The sequence below is a fragment of the Capra hircus genome, chromosome 12, assembly GCF_001704415.2.
Source record: "Capra hircus breed San Clemente chromosome 12, ASM170441v1, whole genome shotgun sequence".
NCBI classification, from domain to species: Eukaryota; Metazoa; Chordata; class Mammalia; order Artiodactyla; family Bovidae; genus Capra; species Capra hircus.
In genome coordinates, this window is record NC_030819.1 from 2,823,104 (window position 1) to 2,840,900 (window position 17,797).

Sequence of the window (17,797 nt, forward strand, 5' to 3'; positions counted from 1 at the left end):
CATATATTACATATATAATAGACAAGAAAGGCTTTGTTCTCTTGTGAGACTGCACTTTAGAAAAATGCTCCTGCTTTGTTTCTGAACTGAATATGTCTCCCTCTAGAACATTTTTATTTCCTGTATACTTCCTTGTGTTTGTGCATATGTAATGAAAACTGTACTATTTTGGTATACGAACTTTTTATGTAAGCATTGTATGTTCTAAAGAAGATATTTTGAATAATCAAAGCAATAACGTTCTGATATAATATGATTTAGAAAATAGTAAAATTAACCAGAATAATGGTGAATATTCATTATAACTCAGCATGCTCTAGTAACAACATCATTTCTTAAGTTGAATTTCTTGATTATTTTCATTTCCTTTAGTGTGTATTAAACATTAGCCAGTAGTGCTGCTCTCTACATAGTGAAAGATTGCCCATACATTCAGGCTCTCACACATATTTACATTTATTTTAGATCACTAATCTCATGTGACTTCTGTGTAAAAACACACCGGATCAAAACAAAAACAAAAACACCCTCCAACACGGAGTCTTGCAGCAGAGTATAAATATGAAGACCAACACTTTAAAATTCCTTGTAAACAGAAAGACTTGTATTACCGAACCACAGAATATGTCAAGAGACTGTGCTTGCTTATTTACTTTTCCGCTGCATATTACATCGGGCCTTTTCCGAAGTTTATATTTGCATAGTGTTAGGCATGCAGAGAAAGGACTGTGTCTATTTGCATTTTGAACATTCCGTATCTTAGGCATAAATGAAGGTAGGCAGTTTGCCCTCACATTCCCTCAGTACATTTCTTGACATGAAAATATCTCTCCAGTGATTCACTAATGCGGTTTGTAGAAGAAGCCAGAATACTACTGAGGCAATCTTCACTTATCAGTTACAGTTTTAGACTCTTGATTCACCCTACATCTCAAAGGTAAATTTTAAAATGCTGTGATGAGATTTAGTCACATACTCCTTTCCCAGACACCCCATCTGTCACCTCCAACCAATCCATGTGTTTGTTGATATAAACTTTACCTGACTCTAATGTATGTTTCTAACCATGAGGAATGATGTCACTTGGATCAGTAAATATGCTGATTCATTTAAACTAATCTTCTAAGGCATAGGGCAGTCTGACTGTAAATGGGAGAAACAAATAATAATGGTATGTTCTGAAGAGAGTAGCCAGAACCTGAGATGAGGGTACAATTAACACAGCTGTTTAATGAAGACAGCATAGACATTAAGGCTTCAGATACAGAACAGTGGGCTCAAATTCCAGTTTTGATGCTTATTCATTGAATGAATTTTGGTAAATTTATAATTTATTTATTTGTTTTTATCCATAAATCACTTATTCAACAACTGCTTGAAACAGCTTATAGTGAACCAGAAATCTACTACCTGTACGGTATGCATGGGACATTGTGGGGAATTCAATATGTATTTGTTAAATAAATAAATAACCTGAATAGAATGAACTAAATATGAAAATTATTTAAAAGTAAAAGAACAGCTTAGTATATGAAACAATCTTTTAAGCTAAGAACACATTAACTTGCACAGAACTATTTAGAAATTCAAAGAGAAATCAAACAAGTAATGTTTGTTATTTTCCCATCACTCACAACATTTTTATTGTGTATACTTTGCTTTCTAAAATGACTGTGTGCCTTGGCTCACTAGCATTATCACATTATTACCACTTTGGCAACTTTCTGTTAGTGTATTTAAAACAGCAAAAAGAATGGCACAAACTCTTCAAACACATCATAAAGAACTACACAATGTCTCAGAATGACATAACAATGCACTTCAACTCTTATAAACTCTTGGCTATTACCAACAATGCAAATTTTTCTCTAGCATGTACTGTTGACCTTGATCAATGCAGGGGTTAAGAGTGTCAATGGCCCAGGCAGTTGAAAATCTGTATAGTCTTGCCTCAGTGTCCAAGGGGGACTGGTCCCAGGAGCCAACTTCAATACCAGAATCCATGATGCTTACGTCCCATGGTCAGCTTCCCATGCCTGCAGTTCCACTCTGCAGGTTCAACCAATTGCAGACCATGTAGTAATGTATTTATTGGGGAAAAAAAAAAAAAGCAAACACATACATAAGTGGACTGGCACAGTTCAAACCTGTGCTATTTAAGGATTAGTTACAGTTTGTTATTAATGAAAATTGGTATGTTGATGTCCATAAAGCAGAGAAAATCCAGCAACTGCAGAAAATATTTGGTTTTAAAAAGTATGCTGGGAAAATAAATGAACCCCATGAATCAGAGCTTTGCTAAATATGTTAGTAGAGTGAGAGTCTTGTGGGCTACTCTCTAATCCTGTCCCCGCTGCTCCTTGGAGATGGTATCACTCTTGTTGTTCGGTCACTAAATCACATCCAGCTCTTTTTTGACCACGTACACTGTAGCCCGCCAGGCTCCTCTGTCCATGGGATTTCCTAGGCAAGAGTACTGGAGTGGGTCGCCATTTCCTTCTCTTAATTTGCTGACAGTCATTTCCTCCTGTTCCTTTGTAGAATGATCACAATAATAGATATCCTTGAATAATATGTACATTTAAAAATTTTGCTTATCAGATTTATAAAAAAGGACTGATATGGTGTTAATTTATCTCTAATCATGCTTTTTATCTTCCAGCATTGTTTTTACAGTCAGCCAGGATGATTTAGGTAGCCCAATTTCAATTATTGTCATTGCTCAAAAGTAGAAATTTTGAAACTTTTGGTCTTGGGACTCTTTCTTCCCTCCTTAATAGACAGTAAAATTATTTCCCTGCTAACTTCAGTTTGCCATTGTCCACATCATCACCACCAAAATGAACATGCTTGCCAGTACTCAAACTCATGGTCTCTTTCTCTGCTCTTGAACGCTCCGTCCCTCTGCAGCCAAAGTATAATAAAAACACCTAGAATTTTACGTCTACATTGTCAAGAATATACATCTGTTGCTTGCTTTATTGTTTTATTCGGTTCCTTACCTTGTGAGAAAACAGTTCATTTTACTAAAATATGTGAACCCATGACTTCCATGGGCACCACCATCCTCCGCAATACTGCTTCCTTTTTATTTGAGTACTTCCCCCAAGAGTATTTATAAATAGATCTTGGTATGGTAGACCATCTGATGCCTTGAAAGGCTGAAATTTTCTTTAGCTATTAATCCAATGATAATCGAATTGAATATAAAAATACAGTTTTAAACTTATTTACTTAAACACTTGAAAATACTCATTTTCTTCCTCCATCAAAATTGGGATTGAAAGTTGAGATTGATCTGTTGGAATTTGTTTTCTGTCAAGGGAAGAGTTCTTTCACCTCTGGAGATTTTGAAACATACTTGCCTTAATTTGCTTCAATTTCACAAAACTTTTTCTAAGTGTGATGCTTTGAGTACTCTGAAGTTTTTAAATCAGCTGGCAATTTTTCTATTATCCTTGGAAATTCTAAGATATCATTCCTTTATAATTCTTTTTTTCCTGTCCTTGAGTACTCCCTTCATGTTGATGTTGATGCATTTTTTCTGTTCTTAATATTCCTAAACTTTTATTTTGCACTACTTCTTTATCTCTTTCTGACACCATCTAGAAAAATATCAAGATTTGAAACTCTGAGTTATTAATTTGTCTTTAAATTTATTCTACTCTTCCCAATTTGTTTATTTGTTCATCATATTAATTAAAAATAAAAGTAAATTAATACAAATATGATCCTTGGTTCTGTTTGTAATGGCTTATAATCCTTTATTTCCTTGAGAATACTTCATGGGACTAAATTAAATTCTTCAGTTATGTGTTCCATTAATTTTACTTTACCTGGTATAAGTGATTCTGTTCATCTTTCTTTTGTATAGTTGCGCTTTTTTTCTTCTTTTATATTTAGTACCAATTTATGTTTTCTTAGCGGTACAGAGATTACGTGATTTTCATAGTTATTAGTTTCTCATTTGAAACACACCCCCATCATTTCTCCCAACATGCAAATGAAGAAGATTAAGTACAGGATCTTACCTAAAATGACATGATTTATAACAGTGGGATCTCTCAGTTTTGAGGACATAATATGCTCCACTCCAAGTCAAAAATTCTGAACTTAGATTAACACTACAGAGTTTGTACAATTAATGCAATTTTACAAATGTGGCATCAAAGTTTACAAACTGGAGTCATACACAGTGCTCCACTTGAATGATATTTTAGAAAATGCACAGTAATAGAGACCTAAAGTAGACCAGTGATTCAGGGTTGTTGTTGCTGTTCAGTTGCTAAGTCGTATGACTCTTTGCAACCCCATAGATTGCAGCATGTCAGGCTTCCCTGTCCTTCACTATCTCCCAGAGTTTGCTCAACTCATGATCATTGAGTCAGCGATGCCATCCAACCATCTCATCCTCTGTCACCTCCTTTTCCTTTTGCCTTCTATCTTTCCCAGCATCAGGGTCTTTTCCAGTGAGTCAACTCTTTGTATCAGGTGGCCAAAGTATTGGAGCTTCAGCTTCAGCACCAGTCCTTCCAATTAATATTGAGAGTTGATTTCCTTTAGAATTGACTGGATTGATCACTTTGTAATCCAAGGGACTCTGAAGAGTCTTCTTCAGCACTGCAATTAGAAGGCATTAGGAGAAGGAAATGGCAACCCACTCCAGTGTTCTTGCCTGGAGAATCCCAGGGATGGGGGAGCCTGGTGGGCTGCTGTCTATGGGGTCACACAGAGTCGGACATGACTGAAGCGACTTAGCAGCAGCAGCAGGTCTTCAGTGCTCAGCCATCTTTATGGTCCAACTCTCATATTCATACATGATTACTGGAAAAATCATAGCTTTGACTATTTGGGCCTTTGTAAGCAAAGTTATGTCTCTGCTTTTTGATACACTATCTATGTTTCTCATAGCTTTCCTTCCAAGAAGGAAACATCTTTTAATTTTATGGCTGCAGTCACCATCCACAGTGATTTTGGAGCCCAAGAAAATAAAATCTGTCACCGTTTTCACTTTCCCCCCATATTTGCCATGAAGTGATGGGACAGAATGCCATGATCCTAGTTTTTTGAGTTTTAAGCCAGCTTTTTCACTTTCCTCTTTTACCTTCAAGAAGCACTGTAGTTCCCCTTCGCTTTTTGGAGTACAACACAAATGGGTAATATAAACTCAATTATTTTCCCAAGATAGATTGTTCTCTATCTTGATGGTGGTATAACCAAACATTTGTGAAAAACTCCCAACTATACCTAAAGTAGTGTGTGTATGTACTATAAACAATTAATGGAAGACAACAATGCTTTCACCTGCTGCTGCTAAGTCACTTCAGTCATGTCCGACTCTGTGTGACCCCGTAGATGGCAGCCCATCAGGCTTTTCTGTCCCTGGGATTCTCCAGGCAAGAACACTGGAGTGGGTTGCTGTTTCCTTCCCCAATGCATGAAAGTGAAAAGTGAAAGTGAAGTCGCTCAGTCGTTTCCGACTCTTCATGACCCCATGGACTGCAGCCTACCAGGCTCCTCCAAAGCTACTTTCCTGAACCTTAGTTTTCACATGCGTAACACTTCCTTACACCACCTTGGGATCCTTCTTGGGAAGAACTGGACACATAGGGGAAGAAGGACACTGGCCATAACTGGCCTTTCTTGGAACCCAGTTATTAACAGAAGTCAGAGAATACGCTCCAGGGGGATACCTGTCCTCCTCTCAGTCACACAGCTGGTGAGAAAGCCACAGCGACTGGCTCCCAGGGTCTGGCTTTGATCAGATCCTGAGAACGCTGTGGTCTGAATCATGGGGGTGTGTCTGAAAGATGGCTCCATGCGGGGTCCTCCCAGGTGCATCCTAACCCTTGAGTATCAACATCACATATTCCCAGAGCTGGTCTCCAGCTCTTACACGTCCCCTCTCAAGTCCCCTCTGGGCCTGCTTTCAAAGAATCAGGTTGAAAATACACCACCTGTCCTGCCCTGGAACTGTCCTCTGTTGCAACCCCAGGTGATTGCAATGGAAGGGAAGCAGCTGCAGTATGGAACCCACCTCCCGAAGCGAAGCGTAGGCTCCTTGGACACAAAACCTACAATGTCTGACAGGGACGCCCCGCCGGTCCTGGCGTTAGGAGTCTCTCAGGGGCTCACTGTGGCTAAATCTCACTTTCCACTGCGCCTGAGGCCTTGGCTCAGGGTCGCCTCCTGAGAGGTTTGGGGCCGACCCTGAGGCCGGTCCCTGCCTTTCTCCGGAACTCAACCCGCCCTGAGGAGGTCCAGCCCGCGGGACCTGAATCGGCCTCAGCCGCCCCGCTCGCTTTCGCTTCACAACCTCCCAGGAGGCAGCGCGGCCACAGAAAGCGGCAGGAAACGCGGGAGGCCGCAGCCCTGAGGCACGCGGGGCTCCGCCTCAGGTAAGGCCGCAAGGGCGCACTGTCTCTCAGAGGAAGGGGCGGAGAGGAGCGGCGATGGCTGCCAGTGCTTGCCAGGTTCCCAAGGAGGCCGCTCTGGGAGGCCTCTAGGGGAGACCTGAGGCCTGACGTGGGCCTCTGCCCTCGTGGGCCACAGGCGTCTCTCGGGGAGCAGCGAGGGAGGCCTTGGAGAGGACGACCGTGGACGGCTCCGGCGGGAGTTCGGCGTGGGGATGTGGCGGGGGTGGCGTGGGGGCCGCGGGGGTGGGCGCCCTCCCCACACTCCCCGTGTGTGGCCTCGGCTTGGGCTCCCTTGTCAGTGCTGGGCCGCGGGCTGTCGCGCATGTTGCGACTCATGCTTCTTGCACCTCCTAGCACTGGAGTTTGTCAGGGGTGAGCCTCCCCCCCCCCCCCCCACTGCCATCTTGCCGTGGAGGGTGGGGAGGTTGAGGATTGAGTCGGCTCTGCCCTGGGTGCAGTTCCTTCATCCCTGTTGATGCTGCTTAGAGAAAAGCACCCCACCCAGCAGCTGTTCCTCCACCCTGAGTCCCCCACTCTTCCCCCACCTTCTTGCCTGCCTTCTTCTGGAAGATTCCCCACCTAGCAGTTTCTGTGATGCTCTGTGTTGGTGGGCAGATCCATCACCTCCCTTCAGTTGTTCTTGGGTGAGTGTATGGGGCCCTGGAGTTCCTCCTCCTGGTAAACAGTAAGCCCGCTGCTTGATGACCTTGAGATGAGTGACTTTGTGACTTTGACATTTATGTTTCGGGGACTGATGGACACAGAGTGGAGTTAGGTTGTGATGCCCAGGTGTTCTCTTCTTCAGAAGCTCCTCTTATCTTGTGACAGGTGTGACACGTTATCTGTACACTGTTCGTTTGCTGTTAGACTCAGACAGTTGAGGCTGGACATAAGCCCATCTCCAGTGGCAACGTGGCTTCTAGATGAAGCCCTCCCAACACAGAGAGAGCATGTAGGAAGTCTGCACACGGTGACACTCAGAGAGACACCTAAAAGTATTGTGTCATAAATCAGGTGGATAGGCAACCATCAGCTTGCATTTGATAAAGGGGGATTTTTTTATTTACAAGGAAAATTAATAAATAACTCCAATAAGAGATTCATAAAAGCATATCTTTGAAGAAGAGAAAGGTAATATTGTCCTGAAAGCCCAGACGAATAGCTCAATATTTGTTCTTTTAGGAATAGTAAATTTGCCTGAAAGTGAAAGTGTTAGTTGCTCTTGGTGTCTGGCTTTTTGTGACCCCATGGACTGTAACCTGCCATACTCTGTCCATGGAATTCTCCAGGCAGGAATACTGGAGCGGGTAGCCATTCCCCTCTCCAGGGGACCTTCCTGGCCTGGGAAGCAACAGATACAAATATATAATGTAATTAAGAGCGAGTATGGAAACCCGTTGAAGACATCTTGGAGCTGATCTCAAGTTCCCAGATGACTAAGCTTGGCTCAGAGAATGCTGCCCTTCTAGAGAAGTTGTCCACCGTGAAGCAGATTTCAGACCTTTAGATCAGAGGCCCAGTGATAAAGAGATCAGTACAGTGACCAGAGGCCAGACACCTTCCAGGCTTTCTGGACAAACACGCTGAGGTATCTCTGATAAAGAGATATGCTGAGGAGTCCTGAAGACTACAGTTCTCTCCAGTGTTGAGGTAAAGGCTCTCAAACCAGAGCTGGTTTGGTTAACTAAATTAAAAAGTGCCATTTCTTATTCTTTAAAGGCTGTAGAGAAATACAGACCAGACCCGCATGTGCGCACGGGCGCGCGCGCACACGCACACACGTGCGTGCGTGTAAAACACCGTAACAAAAATCTAAGAATACCAAAATATTCAAAAATACTTCTCTCTTATTAGTGGGAATAAGGAGAACAATTTCTTTCTTCATACTTTTATAAGTATGAATTTTTTACTTCATATTTTTTTCTGCCATGAGCAATTATTACATTTGTTATTATAAAGTATTATTTTAATATAATAGGAAGAATATAAACTAGTCTATAATCATTCTTTCTGTTTTCCTGCAAAACTGCTGGAAAAAGCCTGACATGACTTCTGCTGCATTTAATATTCTTTCTCTCATTGAGGCCAATGGTCAAAATGAACCATATTCATGATATGGGTGTTAATTTACAATAGTGGAAGGAAAGACACATGAGGGATGTACTGCTGTGAAAGGGCTGTGCGGTTAGTAGATTAGTAGAACACGACACCAGGGCATTTATGGTACATCATCAACATAGCCCAAACTTTTAATCTGTTCTTTTCCCAGTGTTCCAGTGCCAAAGAGACTGGATTTTGGCACTCTTGGCATTCAGTTTAGCAGCTTTTCCTGCATACTTGACCCTAAATTTTAAGCCTTCACCATTCTGGAAATAATCATGTAACAAATATCTCAAGGCAGTGTTCTACCTTATTTGTTTAAACTGTGAGCAGACAGCCATGAAAAATGAACACTAGACAGTAGGTTGGATATACATACATACATGTGTGTATATATATATATATATAGCTCTTATTCACATCATCACATGAAAAAGCAGTTTGGTAACTCATTCAACAATTGTTAACAAATAACTGTTAATACTTTTCATGTGGCACAAACCCTCAGATGCTGGACCATCATAGAATGTTCCTGGCCTCACAGACTAAACATCCTGGGGGTAGAGGCAGGTAGCAAGCAAGTGTACAAGCAGGCATCCTCAATCATAACTGCAGATATTTTTTTGACATACAATGGAGTTACCTCCAATAAAATCATAAGTTAAAAATATCTAAGTTGAAAACGCATTTCATATACCTAACTTGCGCAACTTCATAGCTTAACCTAGCCTACCTTGAACATGCTCTGAATCCTTCCATTAACCTACAGTTGGGTAAAATCTTCTAACACAAAGCCTATTTTATAATAAAGTGTCACGTATCTTATGTAATTTAATGAATACTGTACTGAAAGTGACAACCAGAATGGTTGCCTGGGTGTAGATTGTTGACTCATGATTGTGTGGCTGACTAGGAGCTATGTCTTGCTACTGCTGCCCAGCTCCACAAGAGAGAAGATTGCCGCATATTATTGGTCCTAGTTGGTTAGTTAGTTGCTCAGTTGTGGCCGACTCTTTGTGACCCCATGGACTGTTGCCAGCCAGGCTCCTCCATACATGGGATTTTCTAGGCAAGAACACCGGAGTGGGTTGCCATCTCCTTCTCCAATTATTATCCCTAGAAAAGACCAAAACTCAAAATCTGAAGTACAGTTTCTGCTGAATACTGTCACTTTTATGACATTGTAAAATCAAACAATTGTAGTTGAACCACTGTAAGTCGGGACTATCTATATGTGAATAACATTCTTAGGATGTGACCTCTGTTCCCTGAACGTGTCCTGAGGACCACAAGATAAGCCCCACATTCAGCAACTTCACAATGTTATGTAAAAATTGAAATATTATCATTTTGACGTAATCAGGTCTCTTTTTTAAAACCTTTTTTACTGTTAAAGCTTTGAGAAGAAACTTTTTAATCTTCAGGCCTCTGCACACAGTTTATATAGGAACAAATGCTCAAGGTATTGAGTATCTTTTCATACTGTCCTCACCTTCCACTGGTTTTGGTCCCAAGGACATGTTTTAATAAACATTTTCCCTGCAAAATTCTCACAGATTTTGCTTCTCAAGAAACCCAAACTGCAACACATAGAAAATTAGGCTCTGGAAACAGACTAGCCCTTCATAATTGTTTTCAAAGGTCCATCTAGTCAAGGCTATGGTTTTTCCAGTGGTCATGTATGGATGTGAGAGTTGGACTATAAAGAAAGCTGAATGCTAAAGAACTGATGCTTTTGAACTGTGGTGTTGGAGAAGACTCTTGAGAGTTCCTTGGATTGCAAGGAGATCCAACCAGTGCATCCTAAAGGAGACCAGGCCTGAATATTTATTGGAAGGATTGATGTTAAAGCTGAAACTCCAATACTTTGGCTACCTCATGCGAAGAGCTGACTCATTTGAAAAGACCCTGATGCTGGAAAAGATTGAAAGCGGGAGGAGAAGGGGATGACAGAGGATGAGAGGGTTGGATGGCATCACTGACTCAGAGGACATGAGTTTGAGTAAACTCTGGGAATTGGTGATGGACAGGGAGGCCTGGCGTGCTGCAGTCCGTGGGGTTGCAAAGAGTCAGACACGACTGAGCAACTGAACTGAACTGAAGAGGGCCAGGCCTGGCTTCTGCTAGTCTTTGAATATGAGCCTCAGAAGAAGGGACTTGACCTCGGGCAGGGTGGATAGCAGCTCTAGCCAGTGGGCTGGTCCCTTCTGGCTGCAGCCTACTGTCTCAAGCGTCCTTGACAAGTGACTGATGTCACCTTCCTCTTCCTCATTCCAGGGAAAGAGTAGGCATAGGAACACTATATGTGAGGTTGCTGTGGGAGGGAGTGAGGTGGTATGAGATGGATCCAAAAGTTTGATGAGAGAACACTGGTGAACGTCTCTGGAATTGTGAGATGCTCTGGGTTATGTACATGGAGAAAAAGAAGGAAGTAGAGGAATAGTCAGGAATAATAGCCAAGCCTTAGAGTGCCCTGGAGAAGGAAATGGCAACCCACTTCAGTACTCTTGCCTGGAAAACCCCATGGATGGAGGAGCCTGGTAGGCTGCAGTCCATGGGGTCGCTAAGAGTCGGACATGACTGAGCAACTTCACTTTCATTCACTTTCCTGCATTGGAGAAGGAAATGGCAACTCACTCCAGTGTTCTTGCCCGGAGAATCCCAGGGACGGAGAAGCCTGGTGGGCTGCCATCTATGGGGTCCCACAGAGTCGGACACGACTGAAGTGACTTAGCAGCAAAAGCAGAATGCCCAGCCTGACCCTGTCACAAAATAATTTACCAACATGCTTACTATTAATAGTATGGGACTTCCCTGATGGCTCAGCAGTTAAAGAGTCCATCTGCAATGCAGGAGACACAGACATTGAATTGGATTCAACCCCTGGAGAAGGGCACGCCAATCCACTCCAGTATTCTTGCCTGGGAAATCCTATGGACAGAGGAGCTTGGCGGGCTACAATCCAAAGGACCATAAAGAGTCGGGCATGACTGAAGGACTAAATATGAAGGCATTAATAGTATGACCTCAGAATTTTGGAGAGTAGGAGAGCAATACTATCTGTATCCAGTGCATTAGAAGAATATGTGGCAAGACGCACTGAACTGTGTCCTGGGGTAATCATTTAAATTGATTGGAAAATATGGCATATATTCTAAGAGAATGGCTGGTGAGTTTGCAAAGCTAGTTTAGGGGACATGTTTTAGGAAGCTTTGAGGGCAATATGGGATGCATGATGACTCTGAGCCAGAGAATAGTCCTCAACACTAAGCTCTAGAAACATTAATCGAGGATCAAGATTTGGAGTGAATTTAAGTGGTTGGAGGTGAGAAGTTGACCGAACTGTGAAGAAAGGTAGAATGAGCATGGAACTATGACGTTGTAGCTCCCTGACTTGTAAGTTATGTGACCCTGGCCACATTTCTTAGTTGGTCTCATTCTTAACTGTTTAATGTCTGTAAAGGTAAACAGAATATTTACTTCACAAGAGTTCATCTAAGCAAACAATGAGACAAAGGTGGTAAAATATCTGAGTGTATATTCCTAACTGTTTATGGTTCTATGTGTTTATATCAATTGGTCATCTAGGGTGCTGATATCAAAGTATCCTGGAATTAAAAATGATGTACCATAGAATGTTAGTGGTGAGAATAAACAGGGGAAGAAAAGAACGCTTAAATGGCTTGCATCTGTGATTGAACCCCCAACAGGAAATAGTTCAGTACAATAATGGCAGTCATCACATTGTAGCAAGTGATCTTAGAACTTGTTTTTCACTGAAAATTGTTTGTAGAATAGAGAAGCCATGATAATTTCATAAATGATCAATTAAAAACCTCAATATCCTGCAAATTTTACCTATCAGTTCTTCATCATCAAAAACTTGAGGTCAAACATATGCCATATATGGGGTTTGAGGATCTGTATTGATGCTTAAAATGAACTTTGACAATCCTGGGGACATTCGATGATGCTGATAGGAGACATTCTGAAGACATTTTGGCCACGCATCAAATGGGTAATCAGAATTCAAGGAGTCATTACCAGGGCAGTTTGGTCCTTTTTTTGCAGATAAGATTGGTCTTTAGTTATAAAATGTACCAAGTTTAAACTATTGAAAGAAAGAAGGTTGTTTTTAAGCTGTCTTATTTTATTTTTCAGTATTTTTCACACAATAAAAATCAAATTATCTCCTCCACTTCTTCCTTGGGATGGTCACAAAGGCTTACACAAAGAGAGAATAGTAAAAAGAGCAAAGTAACTTTGAAACCACATGGTAGAATTGTGTGAAATGGTGAAAAATAATGTAAATATATAGATATAGATTCATAAGACAAAGTATGTTCTCATATATATATATACCAAACAGCAGCATATGTGTATATCAATCAACGTTTCTGTAATACTCCAGGACAGCCATGCGCAGCACACGTATAGGTATGTATATGTATGTGTGGATGTACATGGTTCTGTAGGAATATTGCAAAAACGTTGAGTCCATACTTAGGACAAAGGATAAATAAGACTAGTAGTGCCAAAGGATAGAGGGATAATAAGTAATAACTTTCTAGAATCACTTGGCCCAAACAACTTTTCATCTGAAGTTAAAAGTAATATATTTTTAAAATTTAAAGAAACATTGCTAACATTGCTAGAAAAGCAAATTATTACTCAAAAGATAGTCACTGTGCAATATTGCGATGTCTATTTTCTTTGAATACATTATAGATTCATAAAATAATAGCATATAAGTTATATATAATTCTACTGTTATAATTTAGCATTATATCACCAACAAAACCATTTGGTAATATTGTTTTAGAAAATAATTTTTGTATTGGCTTCATGATATTCTGTTGAGAGACTTTTTCAGCTGTTTCTTGGTACTTTGACCTTATGATTGCTTCTAAATTTTAACTATTATAAACAGTATCTCATATAATCATATTTGTCCTAAAAACAATCAAACTTTTAATTGGATATGCTAGGCTACCGGAGAAGGCAATGGCAACCCACTCCAGTACTCTTGCCTGGAAAATCCCATGGACGGAGGAGCCTCGTGGGCTGCTGGCCATGGGGTCGCTAAGAGTCAGACACGACTGACTGAGCAACGTCACTTTCACTTTTCACTTTCCTGCATTGGAGAAGGAAATGGCAACCCACTCCAGTGTTCTTGCTAGAGAAACCCAGGGACGGAGGAGCCAGGTGGGCTGCCGTCTATGGGGTTGCACAGAGTTGGACACAACTGAAGTGACTTAGCAGCAGCAGCAGGCTACCAAAAGCACTTTTTTAAATAACAGAAAACACAAAAGATTGAAGCAGAGTGGTTACTCCTTTGTTCAGAGAAGTTAGTGGGTAGAGGAGATCTATTCATAAGGAAAAATGAACTAGTCTGGGTTATTGCAAAGAGACTTTGCAGTGACGTTTCACATGATATTATTACTTAATATTAGTTCAGTAGTTAATGTGTGTCAGGCAATATTCTAAGCTCTTTATATTTAAACACTTTCTGATCCTCAAACTAACCCTCTGGCAGGTACTACTATTTATTCCTATTTGTGTGTGTGTGTGTGTGTGTGTGTATGTGTATAAAATAAGTAACTTCCCCGAGATCACTCAATTCCTAAACAGAAGTGTCAGGATCTAGAACAGTGTGCCTGAGGCTCTCTTTGTGCCAGGTCCCTATCCTGAAGTAGTGTTTAGCTAGTAATATTGGCTGTGTTTCAACAAATTGATCATGGATTACATCATGAGAATTCTTACTTGCAATCCTGGAAGCTGGAAGGCAGTGGAACAATATTTACAGATTATTCAGGTACAGAACTTCCATTTAAGATCATTTGCACATCCAATATATTAATCATGTCTGAAAGCAGAAGAAGAATACTATCTGATATAGCAGGGTCTTGGTAGGTGTACCATCCAGGGTATCATTCTGAAGGAACTGATCGAGTAAATTATCTAAACAAGAGAAAATGGCGTCAAAGCAAGATTGAAAGATAAAGACAGACAACATGTGCAATAAAACAATGTATCCAATGAATTTTATGTTTTTAGCTAAATTTAAGTGGATAGACATTTGCCCCTAGCTGTGTTGAAGTGACAAGGACTGGACTTAACCTACTGTCATAACTAATTAGAGAAGTGAGAAAAGTATACGAAGCAACTGTTTTCAGACAGTGAATATCAAATAGCCTCTGATGTGATCTTTGAGAGAAAGTAAATAGGGAGGTGAGTCCTAGGATTGTTATCCACCTTGTTGCCTGGAGGCAATTTTTGGACCAGGAGCATGAAGTAAGGGTATGGAGGCTGACGCCAGCATTCTCCTTGGACTTGGGAGAAGGAGATGGGATGGGAGAGAGGCTGAGGCGGCTGGAAGTTGTGGGACAGAGCTACAGAGGAGGGAGTCTGGTGGTGAAAGAGCACCTGAGATCAATACAGCAATATTGTGGTGGCTTTGCTGAGTCCTAGCCATGTGTGCAAAGTGTTGAAGGTGTTAGTTGCTTAGTCATGTCTGACTCTTTGAGGCCCCATGGACTGTAGCCCACTGGGCTCCTCCGTCCATGAAAATTTCCAGGCAAGAATACTGGAGTGGATTGTTATTTCCTTCTCCAGGGTATCGTCCCGATCCAGGAATTGAACCCATATCTCCCACATTGCAGGCAGGCTTTTTACCATTTGAGCCACCAGGGAAGTCGTGGTTCAAAGGGGGTGGCTTTAAAAAGGCTAGGTAAAAAGTGACCAAGGGATAAGCTGAACTCTTTCCAGAGCTCACACAAAGTTAAAACACATTTAAACTATGACCAGACCAATCAGAGAATTCTCAATGGTTTACTGAGGCATTTAGCAGAAACCCCAGAACAGTAACGCCCTATAGAAGAGCAGATGTTTCTCTGGAATGAAGTCTATTCTATTCTAGTCTGGTCTATGCAGGAAAGTGTGAAAGACTGTAAAGGGAACTCAGGAAGTTTTTGCAGAAATTTTTCACAATTCAGATCAGTTCAGTTGCTCAGTCGTGTCCGAGTCTTTGTGACCCCATGAACTGCAGCATGCCAGGCCTCCCTGTCCATCACCAACTCCTGGAGTCCACCCAAACCCATGTCCATTGAGTCAGTGATGCCATCCAACCATCTCATCCTCTGTCATCCCCTTCTCCTCCCACCCTCAATCTTTCCCAGCATCAGGGTCTTTTCCAATGAGTCAACTCTTCACATGAGGTGGCCAAAGTATTGGAGTTTCAGCTTCAGCATCAGTCCTTCCAATGAACTCCTTTAGGATGGACTGGTTGGATCTTCTTGCAGTCCAAGGGACTCTAAAGAGTCTTCTCCAACACCACAGTTCAAAAGCGTCAATTCTTCGGTGCTCAGCTTTCTTCATAGTCCAACTCTCACATCCATACATGACTACTGGAAAAACAATAGCCTTGACTAGATGGACCTTTGTTGGCAAAGTAATGTCTCTGCTTTTGAATATGCTATCTAGATTGGTCATAGCTTTCCTTCCAAGGAGTAAGAATCTTTTAATTTCATGGCTGCAATCAACATCTGCAGTGATTTTGGAGCCCAGAAAAATAAAGTCTGCCACTGTTTCCACTGTTTCCTCATCTGTTTGCCATGAAGTGATGGGACCGGATGCCATGATCTTTGTTTTCTGAATGTTGAACTTTAAGCCAACTTTTTCACTCTCCTCTTTCACTTGCATCAAGAAGCTCTTTAGTTCTTCTTGTTTAGTTCTTCTTTAGCTCTTATTTTCATAGTAAATGTGCTTTAAAAAAAATTTCCATTCAGTTTTCCACAGTTTTGAAAACATAATTGAAATTGCCTTTGTAATTTAGGAAATATATACAGTGATACATAATTTATAAATAGATATGTATTGTGTTTATGCTCAGATTTTACTGGAAAGACTGTACAATCTGAAAAGTTGTAGACCGATAATAGTATGGAAGAGTAGGATTCAGTCTAAAAGTACAACAGTAATGGGCCATTTAGTGAAATTTGATGTGCTTATTTAATAGATTACTATAAAGCCAAAAAACTAACCACTAAATTACATTGAAAAGCAATTGTATTTCATAGCAGTGAAAAAAACTAAAGAAGCATCAGTTCAGTTCAGTCGCTCAGTCGTGTCGGACTCTCTGCGGCCCCATGGACTGCAGCACACCAGGCTTCCCTGTGCATCACCCGCTCCCAGAGCTTGCTCAGGCTCATGTCCATCAAGCTGGTGATGCCACCAACCATTTCCTCGTCTGTTGTCCCCTTCTCCTCCCACCTTCAATCTTTCCCAGTATCAGGGTCTTTTCCATTTTTCAGTGACTCAGTTCTTCGCATCAGGTGGCCAAAGTATTGTAGCTTCAGCTTCAGCATCAGTCCTTCCAATGAATATTCAGGGCTGATTTCCTTTAGGATTGACTAGTTTGATCTCCTTGCAGTCCAAGGGACTCTCAAGTCTTCTCCAACACTACAGTTCAAAAGCATCGTTTCTTCGGCACTTAGCTTTCTTTATGGTCCAACTCTCACATCCATACATGACTACTAGAAAAACCACAGTTTTGACTACATGGACCTTTTTCAGCAAAGAAAGCATACAGATAAATGTTTTATGTATATTTATATTTTCACGAGTCAAAAAATGGAAGGTTACATAATTTTAATTTTATGGGTGTGTGTATGTATCTCTCTCCTATATTTTTGCACTATTATTCTGCATCATTACTTTTCTATATTTTCTGCAAGTACATGGAATGCTTACAATTTATTTATTTATTGGCCATGCTGCATGCATGCAGGGTCTTATTTCCCTAACCCGGGATCAAACCCTCATCTACCTCAGAGGAAGCTTGGAGTCTTAACCACTGGACCACTGGGGAAATCCCTGGAATATTTTTAAATTAAAAAATCTGTTAAGTATTTGAAGGCTTTGTCATATTCAGGTTTATGGCATTCACATTCTCAGGAATATTGTTAGCATTCAATTTATATTCAGTGAATCCTTGATGGATAAGTGAATTTGTGAATAAAAATTTTATTATTCTAAAAATTATTTCTCATGGATAAATATATTATTTGGTATTCTAATTAAGCAACATTATACTAAGTATTCAAAAGTAATAATTTAAAATTTAGTAATCGTCTGTTGCTCTTTGCTTAGATATTTTAAAAAAGATATTGTGTTTGTGCTTAGCTTTCTCCTTTCATTCATTTATATGCACAAAATTTTAGAAAAATCTGGTGTTCCTCTGGTGGTTCATTAGGATTGAAGGCTTTAGCAGTTTTAATTGA